Source organism: Crocuta crocuta, unplaced genomic scaffold (genome assembly GCF_008692635.1).
Source record: "Crocuta crocuta isolate KB4526 unplaced genomic scaffold, BGI_CrCroc_1.0 scaffold395, whole genome shotgun sequence".
NCBI lineage: Eukaryota > Metazoa > Chordata > Mammalia > Carnivora > Hyaenidae > Crocuta > Crocuta crocuta.
In genome coordinates this window covers 824,108-836,168 of record NW_027532601.1, presented here as the reverse complement: position 1 = coordinate 836,168, position 12,061 = coordinate 824,108, and the positions used below count along the sequence as shown (strand labels likewise).

The following is a 12,061-nucleotide window of genomic DNA, read 5'->3' as shown; positions in this document are numbered from 1 at the left end:
GATATTCTTGACTTCTTCACTGTGTTGTGTGTTATTCAGATATTCTTGATTTCTTCACATCTTTGAGGGCTCCTAACTGGGAACTGGATAAAGTTCTTCAAAAAGACATTTGACATCACTACTGATGTAGTAGGGACTTCTACACAACCCCCATGTTGGTGTGCGGTTTGCTTGGCTTCCATTATTTTGTTTTTTAACATTTCTGATCAGAGGAGCTATCCAACTCCCAGAAACAGAACTTTCCAGGTACTGATGGTTCAGTCCCCAGAGGAGTGGGATTCAAGGGCCCCAGACTTGTACTGTCCTCGGGAAGAGCTCTCCCCATGCCCACAGCAGCCTGGAAAGCTTGGACTTGTCTTCCTGCATCTGAACTGGGGCAAAAGACCAGCCAGAGGCCAGGTTGGAGCAATTAATCCCACAACTGGAGTTTTTAAAGCTTTATTAAAAAGGGGGGGGGGGGGCCTGGGGGGCTCAATCGGTTAAGCGTCCCGCTTTGGCTCAGGTCATAATCTTACCATTCATGAGTTCAAGCCCCACATCAGGCTCTGTGCTGACAGCTCAGAGCCTGGAGCCTGCTTCAGATTCTGTGTCTCCCTCTCTCTCCCTCTGCTCCTCCCCTGCTCCCACTCTGTCTCTCTCTCTCTCTCAAAAATAAATAAACATTAAAAAGAAAAAAGAGAAAAAGAAGCCCCTTTATTGTTTCATTGATTACTTCCACACATAAACACATTGCCAGCTGAAGGCTAAAACTCCTCATCAGCCACATTTCCAGCACATCGGCACGATCCTTCTACATCAGGGACTCTCCACCTGGAACTGAGCTGTCAGCGATGGAGGTTGTGTGAAGCCAGCAAGAAACTCCACAGGGCAGTGCGGATTCCTCAGTTGGGTTGCTGTGAGGTTTCTCTAACACCTGAGCTCACACGCTCCTCATTTAATTGCCCAAAGCCTCTTTCGGGGAGCGACTCTGTGGCTGACCTGTCTAGCTACACTAGCCAGGTTCCCCTGAGTGAGTTTAATTAACCGCCGTGTGCTTTAGATGCGTCGTTTGTACAGTGCAAGTGATGGAGGCGCTCACCTCCATTCCCACTCACTAGGGTTGCTGGGAAGATTAAGTGAACAAATCAATGGAGAGCATGTAGACTAGAGCCTGGCATAAAGTAAGTACTCTATAAATGGCAGCTTGAAAATATGCCTGTAGTTTACCCACATCTCTCCAGGTGCCCTGGGAAATACAAGTCATGGTCTCTATCTTCTAAGAATATGGTGTTAAAATTGTGTTTCTTGGGTCCTTGGAGGTTGCAGTGATGTACATCCATGACGAGTGAGGAAGGTGGGGGGTGGGGCATGGGGAGCAGGTACCCTTTAGCTCCTACTCCACTTAAGAGTCTTTATCTAATATATACACTGAGTTTTCAGACAAGATTTCATTTGAAGAATGAAACTCTTTCTATAAAGAGTTTGAAAACCACTGGTGTTGGAACGAAGCAAGACCAAGGAAACTCACTCAGGAAACTAGTAAGTAGTCCTACATGACTACTGAATGTGGTTAGGTTTTGTGTCAGTCAGGGTCATGGAAGGAACCAAGTGGCACACACCCAAATTCATTGTTAGACAAGAGAACCACGAAGGGACTACTGGTGTAGATAGAGTCTGAGGGAGCCATCACTCAGAGGCCTTGGAGAGGAGCTTTAGGCAATAGGCTTGAGCAATGGAAACTTGAGAACGGCAAAAGATCCCGCAGTGACCACTGGGCTGAATGCAAACAGTCTGATTAAATGACTCACCTTGAAATAGCCATTGGCCCTAACTAACCCATGGGATACTTACAACCAGGCACAGTTACCAAAAAAGGGAAAATTCCATACTTCCTCACTCTATCCTATATATATAGCCCCTCACCATCGCTTTGCAGCAGGTAGTCTCTCCTTTGCTGTCCTGCCTACTGCTCCCCTACACTGTATTCAGTAAGTTTCTATCTCCTTTGTTCTGCCCTGGTGAATTCTTTCTTCACCTGCACCATCGGCCCCAATCAAGTCAGAACACAACACAGGCCAGAAGAAGGGAGGGGAAGGAGTGTCTGGTCTCCAGAAAGGAGGGACACATACAGCGTGTGCCTGACAGTAGCTGAAATGTTTGTAAAGGGAGGCAGCCAATCTGTAGGAACATGTTAGGGATGGAGCCAGAAGAATGGATATTCTGACCACACTCCCTTTTCTGCCCTTCCATCCCTTCAGTGCCCTCCTGATAGCCAAACCCAACCAGAAGCCAGAGGGCAGTGGGGATCCACTGGTACACTGACACAGCCCCAGTGCTGTGCTGGTAAATAAATATTTAACAACAAGCTTTGAGATAGGTGTGTATGTCTCTGTGTAGTGTTTGCCAATTTCTGAGGTATAAATATTCCTCCTGTGGTCACCAACTATGGAGTTAGGAAGAGATGTACATCATCAGCTCCTGCAGGCTTCAGTCCACCACTGAGGTAGACCGTATGGGTCCGCATCCCAGGATACAGAGCAGGCTGGGAAAGGATGGAGAGTGGATCTGGAAAGGCAAACAAAAGATGTCCAGTGCTGGTGTTGCTGCCCACACTGCAGCTGCCAATATCAGACCAAGGGTTCTTACATCTGGAGCAAGGGCATTGGTGCCGCCATCTTCACTATCAACACAACTGCCATATGCAAGACTGATAAAGAATGGTTAAATCAAGTAAGCATCTAACAGATGAGAGAGGGAATGAAACAGAGAATGAAAGAAGAGAGAGAAAGTGAGGTGTTAATTCCATTCTAGACTGGGAAGTGTCTGCATTCCTCACAGATAACTATGTTGCTAATAAAGACATGAAGAAGTGGAGGTGGAGAGTTGCACACCTCCAACTTCAATTAACTTCATCTGATAGCTCAACAGTATCCTGTGGCCAGATGGGCATGTGTCGTGTGGAGGAAGGAAGAGTGACTTACTAGAAATGGGAGTCCCAGGGGGTGGGGCCAGGACTTATGTGGCATGAGCTCAAGGTCCTAGAGGTCATGGTATCACCCTGTTAGCTGCTGGCGGGGAGTTCCTGCAGAGCTATTACTGACTGTTCTGGACCTGTGTGCGCCTATCTCGGTGGAGCCATTCCTGAAGGGAACGACATTCTGTGACACTTGGGGTCCTGGTGCTACTCTTCTGTATGTGTTAGGCATGGCTCCCATCCTCCCTAAGAGTGTGAAACAGGGGCTCAGCAACCACCACCACTTGCCCACCAGACCTACCACCAACGGTCTGTCCCACCACCACCATTGTCCACACCAGTGTCTCAAGTTCTTCCAAGATAGTGGCATCGTGAACTTACCAGGCAAAACTGCAGGTAGAGAGGGAACAGGTCCAAACATGACTCTGTGACAAAAGAGATGATATGAAAGTGAAATCTTGCCTTCCTTTCCCCAGACCCACCTCTGCATCAACTGTTTCCATTTTCCTCCCAGAATGATGTACTTCTGAACAGGAGTATACATTGATCTTGACAATCCCTTCTTCTTATGATTTGAGGGGAGGATTCAAATAGCATCCATGTCCATTGTCTATGGGAAACCAAGGGCACCAGGCAGACCTCCCACTACCCAGGGGTCATTAAAGGCAACAAAACCACCATGGGGTCTATGAAAATATCCTGAGACACAGTACTCAGCATAGAGTACTCGGGCACTATTTAATACATGAAACAGTAGAAAACAGACTGTAAACCAAGATTTCAACTAAACTGAGGAAGGACTGAGATGTCAGAAGGCTGGCTAAAAGGCAGAGAAATAGAAAAGGAGGCTGATGAGGCAGGGAAAACGATAAGCAAAAACTCCCATTTAAAAAATGTAAACACATTAGTATGAGAAAAGAACAGGCACAACACTGCAGGAAGCATAATCCAAATACAAAGAGTCTTAAGTTTGACAAACTCTATGATAATATGAAAGGATGACACAATAAAAACTAGCATATATAAGAGCTACACAAGAGAGACCTGCCATATGAGCTGTTGTCTCATCTCTGAAGGAAAATCAGGACCAAGGAAGCAAAGCAAAACTGAAGAAATTATACAATGAAAGAGTTCTTTCTTTCCCTTGAAAAACATTGCATGGTAGAGTGGCTAAAAGTTTAGGCTCTGCAGTGAAGTAGACTTAAGTTCCTTTCTCAACTATGTTGATGATCTTCTATGATCCTCAACTGAGGATCTTCCTTGAAACTCAATTTCATCATCTGTAAATTGGGAGGGATAATAGGTGTCACCCCCGGTGTCGTCATAGGGTAACACATAGAGAGCACTTAGCACAAACTCTGGCTGAAGTTTCATCATTTCAAAGGGACTCACTGAGTACCAAGCAAAGTTAATAACAAGAAACTAACCCATAGATACACGTGATAGTATTTGTAAATATCAAGATTACAGGAAAAAAATATTAAGAGCGTTTGGGGGAGAGAGAATGGTAACCTAAAAAGGGAGAAAACCCATCTAACTTCAATCTTCTCCCATAAAACCATATTAAATTCCAAAAGAAGCTATGTCAACTATTACTGTTTTGAGCGATTAAGGTAGTTAATCAAGACTATGGACTCAGTCAAGTCCTATATAAAAACAACAAAGATACAGTCTCAGCAGTTCAAGGACTCTGAAAGTGTATCTTGTCTCTATGTCTTTCCTAAGACAAGTTCCAGAAGGCTTTTTACAGAAACGAAGACATAACAAAGAAAAATTCAACAAAGGCTAATTCATGTTGTAAAAGGATGAGCATTAAGACCCGTTGCATGTTGAATGAAGCCTAAATAAATATTGGAAATATTAAAAGAATGCAAATGTCAAAAAAATTAATTATAACCTCAATATAATTTCAGGTTCTACCAACTGAGATAGGAGTAAAAATAAATGGAAGCAAAAATATAGTAAGTTTTGGGGCTCAGTCAGTTAAGTGTCCAACTTTGGCTCAGGCCATGATCTCACAGTTCGTGGATTAGAGCCCCGCGTCGGGCTCTGTGCTGACAGCTCAGAGCCTGGAGCCTGTTTCAGATTCTGTATCTCCCTCTCTCTCTGACCCTCCCCTGTTGATGCTGTCTCTTTCTCTCTCTCTCAGAAATAAATAAAACATAAAAATATATATATAGTAAGTTTTTCATTTTACTAAGGAGAGAATTTATAGATACTGTTTCATTCTTATCATTGGTGATAATAGAACTATGGGTCAAGCATATTTTTAGAAATATAAAAAGTAGGAACTAATACAATTTTAAAAGAGCATTTGTGGGGTGCCCAGGTGACTCAGTGAGTTAAGTGGCCGACTCTTGATTTTGGCTCAGGTCATGATCTCATGTTTTATGAGTTTGAGTCCTGCATCAGGATCTGTGCTGACATCTCAGAGCCTGCTTGGGATTCTCTCTCACTCCCTCTCTCTCTGCCCCTCATCTGATTGCATGTGTGTGCTCTTTCTGTCTCTCAAAATAAATAAATAAACTTTAAAAAATAATAAAATAAAATACCATTTGTATTAGAGTAGGCAAACTGCTAAAACAGAGTCCCACAATTTCAGTGATGTATCACAGGAAAACTTATTTCTTGCTCATGGCACAGTCCGTGGTGTCAGGGAGAGGGTGGGGAAGAGTTCTGTTCACAAGGCCCACCCAGGTGTAAGGAAAGCAAGAAATGTTGCTTGGCTGGATGCTTAAGATGCAGAGGAGGACATGGAATCTGACAAATACCAGCAGTCCAGTCATCAAATATCTGTGCTTCCTTCTTCCTTTAGAGAGAAGGCACACCTATTCCAGTGTCAAAACTGTATTAGTCAGGCTTCAGTCGAGACAACAAAAACTAGACTACTGTTTCAAATAAGGGACACAGCACAGAGCTGGTGCTTACAGAATTGTTGGAAGATTTAAGGAAGCGTAGGTCAGGAACGTGGTGGTGGCCTGTTGGGAAAGCATCAGAGCAGGCATCATGCAAGATCTCACTGTGAAGCAGCTCCCGGCTTCAGGTAACCCAGAAACCAGGAGACCACCATCTGTCTACGTGACTGTCTGGTCCTGGTGGTGGAGGAAGAAATGTCTTCTCCTTCTCTTCTAACTTCCAAATCCCACGTGACTACTTTTCACCAGTAGAATCAAAACTGGAACCCTGATGGCAAGTGATTCTGGGAAACAAATGCTCAGCAGGGGACAAAGATGCTAAGGAGCTGATGGCAGACCTTCTATATCACTGAGGGGAAAACCCATAGAAAACAGAGTACAGTCGATTCTCATTATTTACAGTGGGTATGTATCTAAAGTCATCAAAAAACACTGAATTGGAAAATACTGAGCCATTGCTCCTATGGCAAATACAGGGTTAGGTTCCTGCGAGCTTCTGGTCACATTTTTATCAATTGATCAACACATAACCTTATTTTATTCATTTCTGTTTAAAGAGACCTTTCAAACATATATTGTTGATTCATTAAATTGAACTCACAGCCACTAACACTATAATCTGAACAAAGCGTTTTTGTCAAAATCTAACACAGTATTTTCTCAGGGAGCCACATCATATCCTCTTGTACTTAGGAACACCAGAGAGCACTCACTATGCTCAGGGGTCATTTCAAACAGTGAAATCTCCACCACACAAAGTACCCTTGTTTACCAACAGAGTGCCGAGACAAAAAGCAGAATGTTCTTGTTTGACCTGAGCCAGAAATATGTACATCAGACCACTCAAGTTTTTCATTGCTCTGTGCATGTCTGCATATGACTGCAAAAATACCATGCATGTGGACTTCGAGGTTACAAATCAATTTAGTTAGTTTGCAAATACAGAATCCACAGGTAATAAGGGTCAACTGTACATATAACAAAGGAAGCAAAGCACTAAAATGGAAAACAAAAAGTAAAATACGCATTTAAAATGAGCAATGTTGGAGAGCCTGGGTGGCTCAGTAGGTTGAGCGTCCGACTTGGCTCAGGTCATGATCTCACAGTTCGTGGGTTGGAGCCCCACAGCAGGCTCTGTGCTGACAGCTCAGAGCCTGGAGCCTGCTTCAGATTCTGTCTCTGTCTCACTCTGTCCCTCCCCCATTCATGCTCCGTCTCTCTTTCTCTCTTGAAAAGAAATAAATGTTAAAAACAATAATATAAATAAACAAACAAACAAATAAATAAATAGGTAAATGTTATCAAAGGCAAATGAAAATCACTGAGGCAAATGTTTATAGCACAGGAGGCAGCACTGGTCATCCATCCATTATAAGAACAGATTAGAATCCTGGGAAACTATAAATGGCTACTAACTTTTTTGAGAGAAATTTGATAGTAATATTATAGCCTTAAGAATATTCAGACTCTGACCTAGCATTGCAAATCCAGAAAATTTAGATTAGTAGGTGTACATGAACACCAAGATTTCATTTATGACAATATTTATCTCAACAAGATTTACAGAAGCAAAAGAGAAAGTATTAATAACCTATATATCTTATAACAGAAGACTGGTTAACCAAATTATAGCTCCCCTATAAAATAAAATACTATGCAGCCTTTAATTGTAATGTTATAGAATGATATTAAATGCATGGGAAGATGCTCATTATAAAAGGCTAGGTCCATAAAAATATTTAGAAACTAGTATATAGTGTTTGTTTCCATTTTTATATCTAAAAAGGAAAAAAGAGAAACATAATGATTTTAAAATTGTGAAAAATATGTAATTTAAAGGTAAATTTCTTAACAAAAATCTTAGCAAATTTGGATAAAAATAAGCGTAATTAAAGAATTAAATATTCTAATGCCAATATTATCATTTGACATGAAATTGACTATGTTAGTAAGGGAAAAGACAAAGATACCACAAATTTTTTAAATTTTACTTCTTTTGAGAGAAAGCACGCACCTACATGAATGCATGCACACATGTAGGGGAAGGGCAGAGAGAGAGGCCAAGAGAATCCCAAGCAGGCTCTGTGCTCTCCACTCATAGCCCAGTGCAGGGCTCAAACTCAGGAACCATGAGCTGAAATCAAGTCGAAAGCTTACCTGACTCAGCCACCCAGGTGCCCCAAAGCCACCACTATTATTTAAGTTCACAGCAAAAAACAGAAATAAGACAGCATCTTTGAAAGGAGAAAAATATCATAGCTTACACATGATTTATTTATGTTCCTAAAAGACCCAGTTAAACAAATGTCTTTTAGAAATAATTGGAGTTGGGTTAGATCTGTAGAAATAAATACAATAAGCACATGAAAAGATGCTCAGCATCGTTGGTCATTAAAAAGTCTGACCACACTGGGTACTGTCAAAGGATACAGAAGAACTGGAATTTTACTGCTGATGAGAATATAAAATGAATGGTCATTTTTTTAAAATTCAATTTAAAATATTTTTTTAATTTACATCCAAGTTAGTTAGCACATGGTGCAACAATGATTTCAGGAGTTGATTCCTTAATGCCCCTCACCCATTTAGCCCCTCCCCCCTCCTACAACCCCTCCAGTAACCCTCTGTTTGTTCTCCATATTTAAGTCTCTTATGTTTTGTCCCCTCCCTGTTTTTATATTATTTTTGCTTCCCATCCCTTATGTTCATCTGTTTTGTATCTTAAAGTTCTCATATGAGCGAAGTCGTATGACATTTGTCTTTTTCTGACTGACTAATTTCGGTTAGCATAATACCCTCTAGTTCCATCCACATAGTTGCAAATGGCAAGATTTCATTCTTTTTGATTGCATAGTAATACTCCATTGTATCCATATACCACCTCTTCTTTATCCAAAATGAATGATCATTTCGAAAAGAGTTTGGAAAACAGTTAGGCATTTTGCTAAATAAACAAATAAAAGTTAAACATATACCTCCCCTATGACCCAGCCACTCCACTTGTAAACATTTACCCAAGAGAAATCCTATGTCCACACAAAAACTTGCACACAGATGTTCATGGCAGCTTTATAATTGGCCCAAACTGGAAACAAGCAAAGGTCCATCGGCTGGTAAATGGATGAATAGCTTATGGTCATTCCATATGATAGAACACTACACAGCAATGAGAAGAAATGAATTATTGATGTACAAAACAATGTGGATGAATTTCTACATAATGATGTGAGAAGACAAGCAAAAAAGTATATGTACTCTATGATTCCATTGATAAGAAATATTTAAAAATGTAAACAAATCTATAGTGCCAGAAAGCAGATGAGCAAGTGGTTGCCTTGGGCCAGGAGCTGGCACCAGGTAGGCATGGCTGATGAAGGGACATAAGGAAGCTTCTGGGCATGAGGATGTTTTTGTAAATGAATACATATATCAAAACTCATCTAGGTATGCACTTTAAATATATGTGTTTATTGTCTGTCAATTATCCCTTAAGAAAGCTGAAAAAATATAATAAATAAATAGTGTGGTCCATGCACATTGTTTTTACGTACTAGAAATAACCAGCTAGGACATATTATGGGAAAAATTCTTCATCAACATTCCAACACAAAATACAAAATAACCTGTAATGAATTTAGCCAGCAGTGTGTGGTTGGCATGTAGGAAAAAAATTTGTAGCACTGAGTATTATATGGAAACCAACTTGACAATAAACTATTTTAAAAAAATAAATTAAAAAAAATTCTTAAGTCTTTGTGATGATTTGAATCTTTGAAAATCTTTGTAAAAAAGATTTGAATAAATGAGAACCCACAATTGGCTCCCATTTGAAGTGGCTCCCGTTGAAGTGGACGCTATGCTGTACTATCCAGATCTCCCACTTCGGAACCAAGACACTCATTTTTTTAGCTGCAGAGAGTGTTGGCTGCTGAAGGCTCCTACTTGCTTGTTCTCCAGGAACCTCCCTTATCTGAAGAAAGCCACCTTCTCTCCTGGGTTGTTCTCAGGTGACTAGTCAGTGGACAGGGGAGGAACTTTTACAAAGTCTTGGTCCCCTTGCCTCAATTTGGGACAACTATGAAGTTCCATCCTAGTCCCAGAGCTCCCCTGTGTCAGCAGAAGCCCTGTTCATGACATCATTACAGTTCAGCCATGTGCTCTGCCTGCTCCCACTTCCTTCAAGCCCATGGAGGTATTGAGCCCAAGGGTACTTCTTAATAAACTGACTACATGCAAATTTTCCTCTTAGAGTCTGTTTCCCAGGGAACTTGACCTACAACAAAAGGCGAGGATATCAATTAGACCCAAATTAAAGTACACTTGGCCTGGGATACCTGGGTGGGTCAGTTGGTAGAGCGTCCAACTCTTGATTTCAGCTCAGGTCGTAATCTCATAATTTTTGAGTTTGAGCCCTGCATCAGGCTCTGCGAGGACATAATGGAGCCTACTTGGGATTCTGTCTCCTCTCTGCCCTTCCCCCACTCACTCTCTATCTCACTCTCAAATTTAAAAAAAAATTTTTTTAACTTAAAAAATAATAATAAAATAAAGTACAGTTGACCCTTGAACAACTCAGGGGTTAGGAGAACTGACTCCCCCACACAATCAAAGAGCCACAAATAACTTTTGACTTCTCCAAAATTTAACTACTAATAGCCTACTGCTGACTGATGCCTTACTGATAACATAAACAGTTAATTAACACCATATTTGTATGTTACATGTATTATATACCATATTCCTACAATAAAGGGAGGTTGAGAAAAGAAAATATTATTAAGGAAATCATAAGGAAGAGAAACTACATTTACAGGATTGCCTTGTACAAAATCCTTGTATAGGCAATGTGCTTGATGGTCCCCCAGGCCTGTCTTTTGCTTCAAAAGTGCTTGGACAGAACAGACCCAGGGACACCCCTTCTTTTGGCCATCAACCACTCTCCAACTTCTTTTCCAGTCACAACCTTTAGAGCCATCTTCTCAGCCATCCTCTGCCTCCGGGACCAGCCCACACCATCTTTCAAGCTTAGCTCCTTATTGCTGATCAACCATGAGCTCCCAGATTTACCAGAATTACTCCACCGAGGTGGAGGCTGCCATCAACCACCTGGTCAACATGCATCTGCAGGCCTCCAACACCAACCCTTCTCTTGGTGTCTGTTTGACCATGAAGATCTGGCCCTGGAGGGCGTGGACTTCTTCTGAGAGTTGGCCAAGGAGTAAAATGAGGATACCCAGTATCTCTGGAAGATACAAAACCGGCCCAAGGCTGTGCCCTTTTCCAGGACATTCGGAAGCCATCCCAAGATGAGTGGGGTAATGCCCGGATGCCATAGACGTTGTGTGGTCCTGGCTGGGGAAGAACCTGAAGCAGGCCCTTTTGGATCTGTGTGCCCGGGTTCTGCCCACTCAGACCCTCATCTCTGTAGCTTCCTTGAGAACCGCTTCCTGGGTGAGGAGGTGAAACTCATCGAGAAGATGGCGACAACCTGGCTAACTCCCCAGGCTGGTCTCCAGGTTGGGCTGGATTAGCATCTCTTCAAAAGGCTCATCGTCAAGCACACCTAGGAGCCCAGCCGTCTTTGTGAAGCCCCTCCAGCATCCCCTGGTGCCAGGGCCTCTGCCTGAGCTTTTCCCTGCAGTCACCAGGCAGCTTTTTAACCACCCTGGAGGCCTCTCCCAAGCCAACAGAAACAATAAACCTTTTCACAGGAAAAAAAATCCACATGTAAGTGAATCTGTGCCGTTCAAACCTATGTTGTTCAAATGCCCACTCTATTCATTTATTGCAATTTCTGTTGGCGTAACCGTGAAATAATTTGATTAAGTAAAAATAACTAAGAAACTCTGGAGGGGAAAAAAAGAACAACAAAGTTGAACTTAAAACACCAGAAGACTACATTTTATTCTAGAGCCATAATAATTTAAACACTATATTAATAATACTTAATAGAAAAAAGTCAGTAGAACAGAAAACACCACATGCAATATAAGCAACATCCAGGATGATGTTTTCTTTCTCTACTGTTCCATTTCTTTGACTGTTTGAATCTTGTCTTTCTCCTGAGGATATAAATTCCCTTTTTTGTGGAGGCTGCTTGTTCCCTTATAGGGACACCAAAGTCTGTATTTCTTCTCCAGGATATAGAAGAGGAAATTCTCGCTCCTTTTTTTTTTTCATTCACCTCCTACTT

At 41.7% G+C, this 12,061-nt stretch overlaps 1 pseudogene; it reads left to right on the top strand.

The window, feature by feature from the left end:
* Positions 1–10,917: 10,917 nt before the first annotated feature.
* On the top strand, positions 10,918–11,435 carry LOC144244783 (ferritin light chain pseudogene; annotated as a pseudogene).
* The last annotated feature ends 626 nt before the right edge of the window (positions 11,436–12,061 follow it).